Below are 10,855 nucleotides of genomic sequence, written 5' to 3'. Positions count from 1 at the left end.
CATAGGCCTTAAAAAAAGTGTTTAAAGACAATGATTTTAGAAAACCATTGTAAAAAGTATTGTTGATTTAAAAAGAAGTCGCTCAATGACAACAATTTTCATAAAATCATTGTCTTTTATATTTAATGGGAGTTCAAAGACAACGATTTTGTCAAAAACCTGAAGACGTTGGAATTCCGTTCTGTTTCAATTTTCCTGTACAAAAATTGTACAAGTACAGAACTTTTTCTAGTAACCCGCATGTTCGATCAGACATGTGTTTGATTAATCAACCAAGTTCTTGATGGATCAAAGCACACCTTGATTGAAATACAAGATCGTTGGCCTCTTGTGTTGGTATTTAGAATCGATACAAAGAAAACTAAACTAATTATACAGCAGAATCAAAGAACTTATTGTACCTTTCTTTTGTAGCTAAAGACCTCTTGGTCTTCTGTTGTACTCCTCTCCTCTTCTTGGACGTCGTGTGGGCGACTATCTACCAAGATGACAAACACCCTTCCTTTCGTTGTTTCCAAACTGCCGACCACCAAGAGAAGCTCTAGGATAAGACACCTTCTCCTCTTCTTCTTCTTTTCCAAGCCACCGCTCACAAAGGTAGAGGAACCGCCGACCCTAGCAAGGTGGAGGTGCCGCCGACCCTAGCAAGGTGGAGGTGGTGCCGACCCTAGCAAGGTGGAGGTGGCGCCAACCCTAGGAGGAGAAGGTGTGGCGTCGGCCCTAAGAGGAGAAGGTGTGGCACCGGCCCTAGGAGGAGAAGGTGTGGTGGCTGCCCTAGGAGGAGATGAGGTGCCGCCGACCCTAGGAAAAGAAGAGGTGTCGAAAACCATAACAACTACTCATGGATGGGTGAATGTGAGGCTTTATATAGAGGCTACAATAGGGACCTAGAGGAGGAATTGGTTTAGACCTCCTGATGGGGTTGGGCTTCTTGTGTTCGATTCGAACACTCAACTCAAGTCCATCAATAATAACTCATACCACTAAAGGGTTATTATTGAACTACCGCATCAATCCCATATTACAATATAGACTCCTTCTTATCATGTGTAACGACCCAATTTTCCTCATTAGGAATTTTAAAAGTTCTTAAAAATATTTAGAAATGCCATAGAAATATTCTAGGGATTTTTAGAAATTTTTAGAGTATTTAATTTAATTTTTGGAGTTAGTTTGGTATTTTTACCAAGAGGAAGAAGTTTAAAAAAAAAAATATGTTGAAGTCGGGTTTTGAACCCAAGATCTCGGACCCGAATCCGAGTCTTAACCGAACTCAGACAACCAGCTGATCCACGGCTATTTTGTTATAATTTAAGGGAATTAAATATAGTTAAGCGGTCTTAAGAAACGAAATAAAATTTCCGTTTAAAAAGGAGACGAGGGCGGCTCGAACCCGAGACCTTCGGGAATCCGCCTTTCCAGCGGACCAAGCGCGCTCGCTGATGTTTCGTGAACAAATCAATCACGAATTGGTCTTAAGCCAAAACCCTAGGTTATAAAAGGATAAGTAAGAGAGAGGTTAAGTTATTTTTCTTTTATCTCTTTTCCTCTTCTCCTCTCTCGCGTCGGCGACTCCCCTTGAGCGAAAAACATAGGCGAGTTTAGGGCTCATCTCCGGCGCCGGCCAAGGGGTCTTTCCGTGAGATCTTCACGGATCCGAGCTCTTCTCGTCGAAGAGAAGACGCGGGCACAGAAGGAAGGCCGAGATCGTGGGCTCCTCCGAACCCTAGAAGGGATTTTTGCCGGCTGTGAGTTCAAGAACAGCAAGGTAAGCGTTTTCTCACCTGCGGTAGGAGTAGTTCGGATTTTTGTTAGCTTCTTGTTTCTCTCGGAGCTTATTGAAAACCCTAGAGTAGTTTTGGGTTTAGATGCAGTGTGGTTGGATTTGAATCCTGTTTTGGTTTCTAGCGCAGCTATGTTTTGTGAATTTTATTCGATGACCATGGGATTCATTGATTCTGCCGTGACCTTCAAAGAAAGACCAGGATGGGTAAAATTCAAACGTATGGTTTTATACCTCAAGCTTTATAACTTGAATTCAGATTTTAGTTGTGGAGAATTGAGGATGTTGGAATTTTGTTTTTCCTTGCTTCCGGATTAGATTAGCCTCCTTTTAGTTGTTGGAAGCATGCCTGATGAATATGGTTGCATTTTTTTAGCTTTCGGAATACACTGGACAGATGTAGCTTGTTAGAGATTTGGGAGTAGGATCGAGGTTTGCCTTCTCCTTTGCATTACAGTTGTGGCATGTCATAAGACCTCCTGTTGCCATAACAGATGGTGTAAAGAACAGATATAGTTTGGGTTTACAGTAGTCCGTGACTTTGTTTTCTTCTTTACTCCCTTGCCAAGCATGAACAATCCTTCTTGTAGCATTAGGGTTTTGAATTTATGCTGTGAATATAACTAGCCTTGTATTTGAAAGCATTGTAGATTGAGCTTTGGGTTTCCTTAAATAAATAGGAACAACTAAAAGAGTGAATCTTTCGAATTGTTCACCTTTAACCTCTATTGTATAGGTTGGTATTCAAGATTTTTGTTTGCTTTATTTTCTCGGTCGTTTATGCCAGAACATAGATAATAAATTGGTCACACTAATAGTAGTGATAATATCAAATGTTTTGGAGTTAATGGTGTGACTAGTGGCACCATTAAATATGTAACTGACAAATGTTTCTCAGTTAACATATCATCCTGATGTATTTAGAATAACTGCAATGATATCAGTATGTATATCATTATGAAAGTCAATAACAGTTTGTAGTTCCTTTATAAAGAGATTTATTAGCCATTTGTTATCATTATGCAATACCACTCTTCATAAACACAAGTTTATATATGTATCTTCGAATCAATTGATAACTTGTCAATTAGTTCCTCTTCTTGACATCTGCTCAGATAACTTTTCCTTATGTTTTGCTTTGTTGGAAACAGTTTAGAAGTGTAAACCTATTAAGTGCATATTTTTGCATTTTGTAGCAGTGCAGATTTTTATAAGTATTGTTTGAAGATTTTGATAAGTGTTGCATGCAGAACTCCAATTTTAGAACAGATTTTTATTAAGCTTATATGTAGATTTTTGTTAAACATATTAGTTTTAAAGAAGCATTCTTTTGTTAGAAGTATTAACAAGTATAAGAAAGATAAAGAAAAGAAAGAAAAAGGCCAAGGCCTTAAGTAGATCCCAAAGTCAAGACTTTAGGGATTTTGGCACACAAGGTGCTTATTAAAATGCCGAGACATTATATATTAGAAGTATTAAAAGATAACAAGTATTTTACTTTTATCAGTGGCACTGTACTGGACTCTCAGTTGTCCTTGGGTTGGGCTCCCATAGTCGTCCCTAGGTTTAGATAACCTAGTATGCAGGACTCTCAGTAGTCCTTGGGCTGGGCTCCCATAGTCGGTCCCTAGGTTTAGATAACCTAGTAAACCCTACTAGATTCGGGACCAGCTATCTCGGGTCTAGTTAGGGATGCGTGCATAGCAAGTACAATTGTCGGGCCCAAGAAGAAGTTGATTATTATTTTGAAGTATTATAAATATAAGTTTTTGAACAAACAAAATGAGTTTCACATAAGTATAAGGTATAAAAGAATAAGTTTAGAGCAAATGAATTAAGTTTCACTTTGTCTTAAAATCAGCAGGTTTAGTTTCCTTTTATGCTAGCATGTTATTTAGATTAACTTACTGTTCTTAGAAGAGCATGAGTAGCTTTACATGTTTAACACTTCAGTATGTTTGTTTATTTACTAGTAGATGAGCATGAGTAGTTTTTCTGTTGAGCATTTCGTTTTAGTTTTCAGTATATTCACATGCATATCGAGTTTTTGTGAGTTAGATAGCGCTTACTAAGCATTTTGCTTATAGTTTGCATTTCTTCTTACTGCAGATACAAGAGAGGAAAAGATATAGAAAGGAAGGCGACAAGGAGGTGTTCGAAGGATGTGTGATGCCAGGACTATGGAAGCCTTGGGACTAGGAAAGAAGTTTTAATTTTAGTTTCCACATTTTAGTTATTGTAAACATTTGAGTTGTATTTTAAGTTCATGTTATTGAGATTATTCTGTTAGATTGCATGTAGGATGAGTTCAGTTTAGTAAGTAGATATTTGTGTGTTTGATACTTATTTAACTGCGTGGGTGTTTGATAAATGTACCAGCCGCCTGTGGCTGATGTATACTATGCTTGTATCTTGGTTTATAGTCACCGGTACAAGGGAGACTCTGCCGAAATTTTTCGGTAGGGTTTCCATGTGATTTTTAATCATACCGATTAAGTAGAGTTAGTAGTCAAGTAACGGTCATCCTTAGAGTGTAGTAGTAGTAGTAAAAAGGGTGGTCGTTACAGTTGGTATCAGAGCAGTTCCCATTCTCTAGCATCATACATCAGCACCATCCTTGCCGTCTTCAAGTAAGAAAGTATTTAATGTTTCTTTTATGCTTATTAATTGCGGTGTAGAATATCTGCTTATATGCGGTTAAGTAAGAAAAAAAATTCTTGATTTATTGTTTCTATGTTTGGATACATATGCTTAGGAAGAATAGAGATGATTTTAGTTTTGTTCTCTCCTACATAATTAGATGTCAAGAAGAGGACGTCCCCATACCGTTCGTACTGAGGGTCGAGCACAGGAAGACGAAGAGACCAGAATAGCTTAACCAAATCTCTCTGAAGTTGTTGCTCAACTCCAGAGACAAGTGGCGGAGCAGCAACAAGTGATCGTCAACCTGATGGCGAATCAGCAACCAGTCCCTCCCACTTCTCCAATTGTTAATGTGGAGACTCCAGTAGTGACTGAGGTTCCACCAGCTGCTCTGGAAGTCCCCACAGCACCTAGAAGACAAGAAGCCTACCTGATACAGTGGTTGAAGTTGAAGCCAGAAAGTTTCTCAGGCACGACTGAGCCCTGGGATGCTCAAGCTTGGTTTAAGACACTGGAGAGCACCATGGAGCTTCTTGACTGGCCAGAAGTCGAGAATGTCAAGTGTGCCTCTTTCTGCCTATCAGGTGATGCTCGTATGTGGTGGGAGAGAGTTAAGAGCAAGAGATTGGTCAATCATATGAGCTGGGTTGATTTCGAGACAGAGTTTTACGAAGAATTATTCCGTCAACGGATTACCAATAAGCATTTTGAGGAGTTTATAGAATTCAGACAAGGAGACCTGTCGGTGGAAGAAGCAGTACAGGAATTCAATAGGCTAGCCCGTCTCTGTCCAGAGCTAGTAAGTACGGAAAAGGAACGAGTCAGAATGATGCTCAGGATGCTGAGACCAGTAATAGCACTTAATGTGAGTAGTGGAACTCACCAGCCCCAGACTGGCGAAGAGCTGGTCAGCAGAGCATTAGTCCCTGAGCACTATCTGGACAACATCAAGGGGCAACAAGAGCAACACAAGTCAATCAAGATCGAAAACAAGACAGTGGGAAGCCAGAAACCTCAGTCAAGGGATCAGAATTGGAATGGCAAGGGTAACAAAAGGAAACGAGGGGATACAGGAGGCAGCCAAAAGGGAGGTCCAATAGACGAGCAGGTTAAGTTCCCTTCCTGCCCTAAATGCGGGAGATCGCATACAGGAGCCTGTCTTTTGGGTATGACCGGATGTTATTCATGTGGCCAAGAAGGACATCTAGCTAGAGCATGTCCTAATAAGTTTAAGGCACCTCAGCAACAGTTAGTGCAATATGAAGGCAAGCCTGCACAGTTACACCACATGACAACATCACTAGAGGGACCCTATCTCGGTCAGGAAAGGTTGGAAGCCCCACCCGTTACAATCAATGCCAGAGTATTTTCTCTCACTAAGGAAGAAGCTGCCGGTACCTCCACGGTAGTCATAGGTCAAATACCTACCATTTAGCATTTAGCTACCGTCTTATTTGATATTGGTGCTACCCACTCTTTTGTGTCAATTTCTTTTGCCAAATTTAACAAGTACCCACTTGCCAGAATTATTCTAAGTTCGAGGACGAACTTTTTATAAGGTATGGGGGATTGTAACGATCCAATTTTCTTCATTAGGAGTTTTAAAAGTTTTTAAAAATATTTAGAAATGCCATAGAAATATTCTAGGGATTTTTTTAAATTTTTAGAGTATTTTTATGTAATTTTTGGAGTTAGTTTGGTATTTTTACCAAGAGGAAGAAGTTTAAAAAAAAAGAAAAAAAAAATATGTTGGAGTCGGGTTTTGAACCCAAGATTTCGGACCCGAATCCGAGTCTTAACCGAACTCAAACAACCAGCTGATCCATGGATGTTTTGTTATAATTTAAAGGAATTAAATATAGTTAAGCGGTCTTAAGACACGAAATAAAATTTCCGTTTAAAAAAGAGCCGGCGGCTCGAACCCGAGACCTTCGGAAATCCGCCTTTCCAGCTGACCAAGCGCGCTCGCTGATGTTTCATTAACAAATCAATCACAAATTGATCTAAAGCCATAATCCTAGGTTATAAAAGGATAAGTAAGAGAGGGGTTAAGTTATTTTTCTTTTCTCTCTTTTCCTCTTCTCCTCTCTCGCGTCGGTGACTCCCCTTGAGCGGAAAACAGAGGCGAGTTTAGGGCTCATCTCCGGCGCCGGCCAAGGGGTCTTTCCGTGAGATCTTCACGGATCCGAGCTCTTCTCGTCGAAGAGAAGACGCGGGCACAGAAGGAAGGCCGAGATCGTGGGCTCCTCCGAACCCTAGAAGGGATTTTTGCCGGCTGTGAGTTCAAGAACAGCAAGGTAAGCATTTTCTCACCTGCAGTAGGAGTAGTTCGGATTTTTGTTAGCTTCTTGTTTCACTCGGAGCTTATTGAAAACCCTAGAGTAGTTTTGGGTTTAGATGCAGTGTGGTTGGATTTGAATCCTGTTTTGGTTTCTAGCGCAGCTATGTTTTGTGAATTTTATTCGATGACCATGGGATTCATTGATTCTGCCGTGACCTTCAAAGAAAGACCAGGATGGGTAAAGTTCAAACATATGGTTTTATGCCTCAAGCTTTATAACTTGAATTCAGATTTTAGTTGTGGAGAATTGAGGATGTTGGAATTTTGTTTTTCCTTGCTTCCGGATTAGATTAGCCTCCTTTTAGTTGTTGGAAGCATGCCTGATGAATATGGTTGCATTTTTTTGGCTTTCGGAATACACTGGACAGATGTAGCTTGTTAGAGATTTGGGAGTAGGATCGAGGTTTGCCTTCTCCTTTGCATTACAGCTGTGGCATGTCATAAGACCTCCTGTTGCCATGACACATGGTGTAAAGAACAGATATAGTTTGGGTTTACAGTAGTCCGTGACTTTGTTTTCTTCTTTACTCCCTTGCCAAGCATGAACAATCCTTCTTGTAGCATTAGGGTTTTGAATTTACGCTGTGAATATTACCAGCCTTGTATTTGAAAGCATTGTAGATTGAGCTTTGGGTTTCCTTAAATAAATAGGAACAACTAAAAGAGTGAATCTTTCAAATTGGTCACCTTTAACCTCTGTTGTATAGGCTGGTATTCAAGATTTTTTTTTTGCATTATTTTCTCGGTCGTTTATGCCAGAACAGAGATAATAAATTGGTCACACTAATAGTAGTGATAATATCAAATGTTTTGGAGTTAATGGTGTGACTAGTGGCACCACTAAATATGTAACTGACAAATGTTTCTAAGTTAACATATCATCCTGATGTATTTAGAATAATTGCAATGATATCAGTATGTATATCATTATAAAAGTCAATAACAGTTTGTAGTTCCTTTATAAAGAGATTTATTAGCCATTTGTTATCATTATGCAATACCACTCTTCATAAACACAAGTTTATAACTGTATCTTCGAATCAATACGGTAGTATATGATAACTTGTCAATTAGTTCCTATTCTTGACATCTGCTCAGATAACTTTTCCTTATGCTCTGCTTTGTTGGAAACAGTTTAGAAGTGTAAACCTATTAAGTGCAGATTTTTACATTTTGTAGCAGTGCAGATTTTTATAAGAATTGTTTGAAGATTTTGATAAGTGTTGCATGCAGAACTCCAATTTTAGAACAGATTTTTATTAAGTTTATATGCAGATTTTTGTTAAACATTTTAGTTTTAAAGAAGCATTCTTTTGTTAGAAGTATTAACAAGTATGAGAAAGATAAAGAAAAGAAAGAAAAAGGTCAAGGCCTTAAGTAGATCCCAAAGTCAAGACTTTAGGGATTTTGGCACACAAGGTGCTTATTAAAATGCCGAGACATTATATATTAGAAGTATTAAAAGATAACAAGTATTTTACTTTTATCAGTGGCACTGTACTGGACTCTCAGTTGTCCTTGGGTTGGGCTCGCATAGTCGTCCCTAGGTTTAGATAACCTAATATGCAGGACTCTCAGTAGTCCTTGGGCTGGGCTCCCATAATCGGTCCCTAGGTTTAGATAACCTAGTAAACCCTACTAGATTCGGGACCAGCTATCTCGGGTCTAGTTAGGGATGCGTGCATAGCAAGTACAATTGTCGGGTCCAAGAAGAAGTTGATTATTATTTTGAAGTATTATAAATATAAGTTTTTGAACAAACAAAATGAGTTTCACATAAGTATAGAGGTATAAAAGAATAAGTTTAGAACAAATGAATTAAGTTTCACTTTGTCTTAAAATCAGCAGGTTTAGTTTCCTTTTATGCTAGCATGTTATTTAGATTAACTTACTGTTCTTAGAAGAGCATGAGTAGCTTTACATGTTTAACACTTCAGTATGTTTGTTTATTTACTAGTAGATGAGCATGAGTAGTTTTTCTGTTGAGCATTCCGTTTTAGTTTTCAGTATATTCACATGCATATCGAGTTTTTGTGAGTTAAATAGCGCTTACTAAGCATTTTGCTTATAGTTTGCATTTCCTCTTACTGCAGATACAAGAGAGGAAAAGATATAGAAAGGAAGGCGACAAGGAGGTGTTCGAAGGATGTGTGATGCCAGGACTATGGAAGCCTTGGGACTAGGAAAGAAGTTTTAATTTTAGTTTCCACATTTTAGTTATTGTAAACATTTGAGTTGTATTTTAAGTTCATGTCATTGAGATTATTCTGTTAGATTGCATGTAGGATGAGTTCAGTTTAGTAAGTAGATATTTGTGTGTTTGATACTTATTTAACTGCGTGGGTGTTTGATAAATGTACCAGCCGCCTGTGGCTGATGTATACTATGCTTGTATCTTGGTTTATAGTCACCGGTACAAGGGAGACTCTGCCGAAATTTTTCGGTAGGGTTTCCATGTGATTTTTAATCATACCGATTAAGTAGAGTTAGTAGTCAAGTAACGGTCATCCTTAGAGTGTAGTAGTAGTAGTAAAAAGGGTGGTCGTTACAGTTGGTATCAGAGCAGTTCCCATTCTCTAGCATCATACATCAGCACCATCCTTGCCGTCTTCAAGTAAGAAAGTATTTAATGTTTCTTTTATGCTTATTAATTGCGGTGTAGAATATCTGCTTATATGCGGTTAAGTAAGAAAAAAAATTCTTGATTTATTGTTTCTATGTTTGGATACATATGCTTAGGAAGAATAGAGATGATTTTAGTTTTGTTCTCTCCTACATAATTAGATGTCAAGAAGAGGACGTCCCCATACCGTTCGTACTGAGGGTCGAGCACAGGAAGACGAAGAGACCAGAATAGCTTAACCAAATCTCTCTGAAGTTGTTGCTCAACTCCAGAGACAAGTGGCGGAGCAGCAACAAGTGATCGTCAACCTGATGGCGAATCAGCAACCAGTCCCTCCCACTTCTCCAATTGTTAATGTGGAGACTCCAGTAGTGACTGAGGTTCCACCAGCTGCTCTGGAAGTCCCCACAGCACCTAGAAGACAAGAAGCCTACCTGATACAGTGGTTGAAGTTGAAGCCAGAAAGTTTCTCAGGCACGACTGAGCCCTGGGATGCTCAAGCTTGGTTTAAGACACTGGAGAGCACCATGGAGCTTCTTGACTGGCCAGAAGTCGAGAATGTCAAGTGTGCCTCTTTCTGCCTATCAGGTGATGCTCGTATGTGGTGGGAGAGAGTTAAGAGCAAGAGATTGGTCAATCATATAAGCTGGGTTGATTTCGAGACAGAGTTTTACGAAGAATTATTCCGTCAACGGATTACCAATAAGCATTTTGAGGAGTTTATAGAATTCAGACAAGGAGACATGTCGGTGGAAGAAGCAGTACAAGAATTCAATAGGCTAGCCCGTCTCTGTCCAGAGCTAGTAAGTACGGAAAAGGAACGAGTCAGAATGATGCTCAGGATGCTGAGACCAGTAATAGCACTTAATGTGAGTAGTGGAACTCACCAGCCCCAGACTGGCGAAGAGCTGGTCAGCAGAGCATTAGTCCCTGAGCACTATCTGGACAACATCAAGGGGCAGCAAGAGCAACACAAGTCAATCAAGATCGAAAACAAGACAGTGGGAAGCCAGAAATCTCAGTCAAGGGATCAGAATTGGAATGACAAGGGTAACTAAAGGAAACGAGGGGATACAGGAGGCAGCCAAAAGGGAGGTCCAATAGACGAGCAGGTTAAGTTCCCTTCCTGCCCTAAATGCGGGAGATCGCATCCAGGAGGCTGTCTTTTGGGTATGACCGGATGTTATTCATGTGGCCAAGAAGGACATCTAGCTAGAGCATGTCCTAATAAGTTTAAGGCACCTCAGCAACAGTTAGTGCAATATGAAGGCAAGCCTGCACAGTTACACTACATGACAACATCACTAGAGGGACCCTATCTCGGTCAGGAAAGGTTGGAAGCCCCACCCGTTCCAATCAATGCCAGAGTATTTTCTCTCACTAAGGAAGAAGCTGCCGGTACCTCCACGGTAGTCACAGGTCAAATACCTACCCTTTACATTTAGCTACCGTCTTATTTGATATT

The sequence above is a fragment of the Zingiber officinale genome, chromosome 8A, assembly GCF_018446385.1.
Source record: "Zingiber officinale cultivar Zhangliang chromosome 8A, Zo_v1.1, whole genome shotgun sequence".
Taxonomy (NCBI): Eukaryota; Viridiplantae; Streptophyta; class Magnoliopsida; order Zingiberales; family Zingiberaceae; genus Zingiber; species Zingiber officinale.
The sequence above is the reverse complement of the archived record's forward strand: the minus strand, read 5'-3'. Positions refer to the sequence as shown.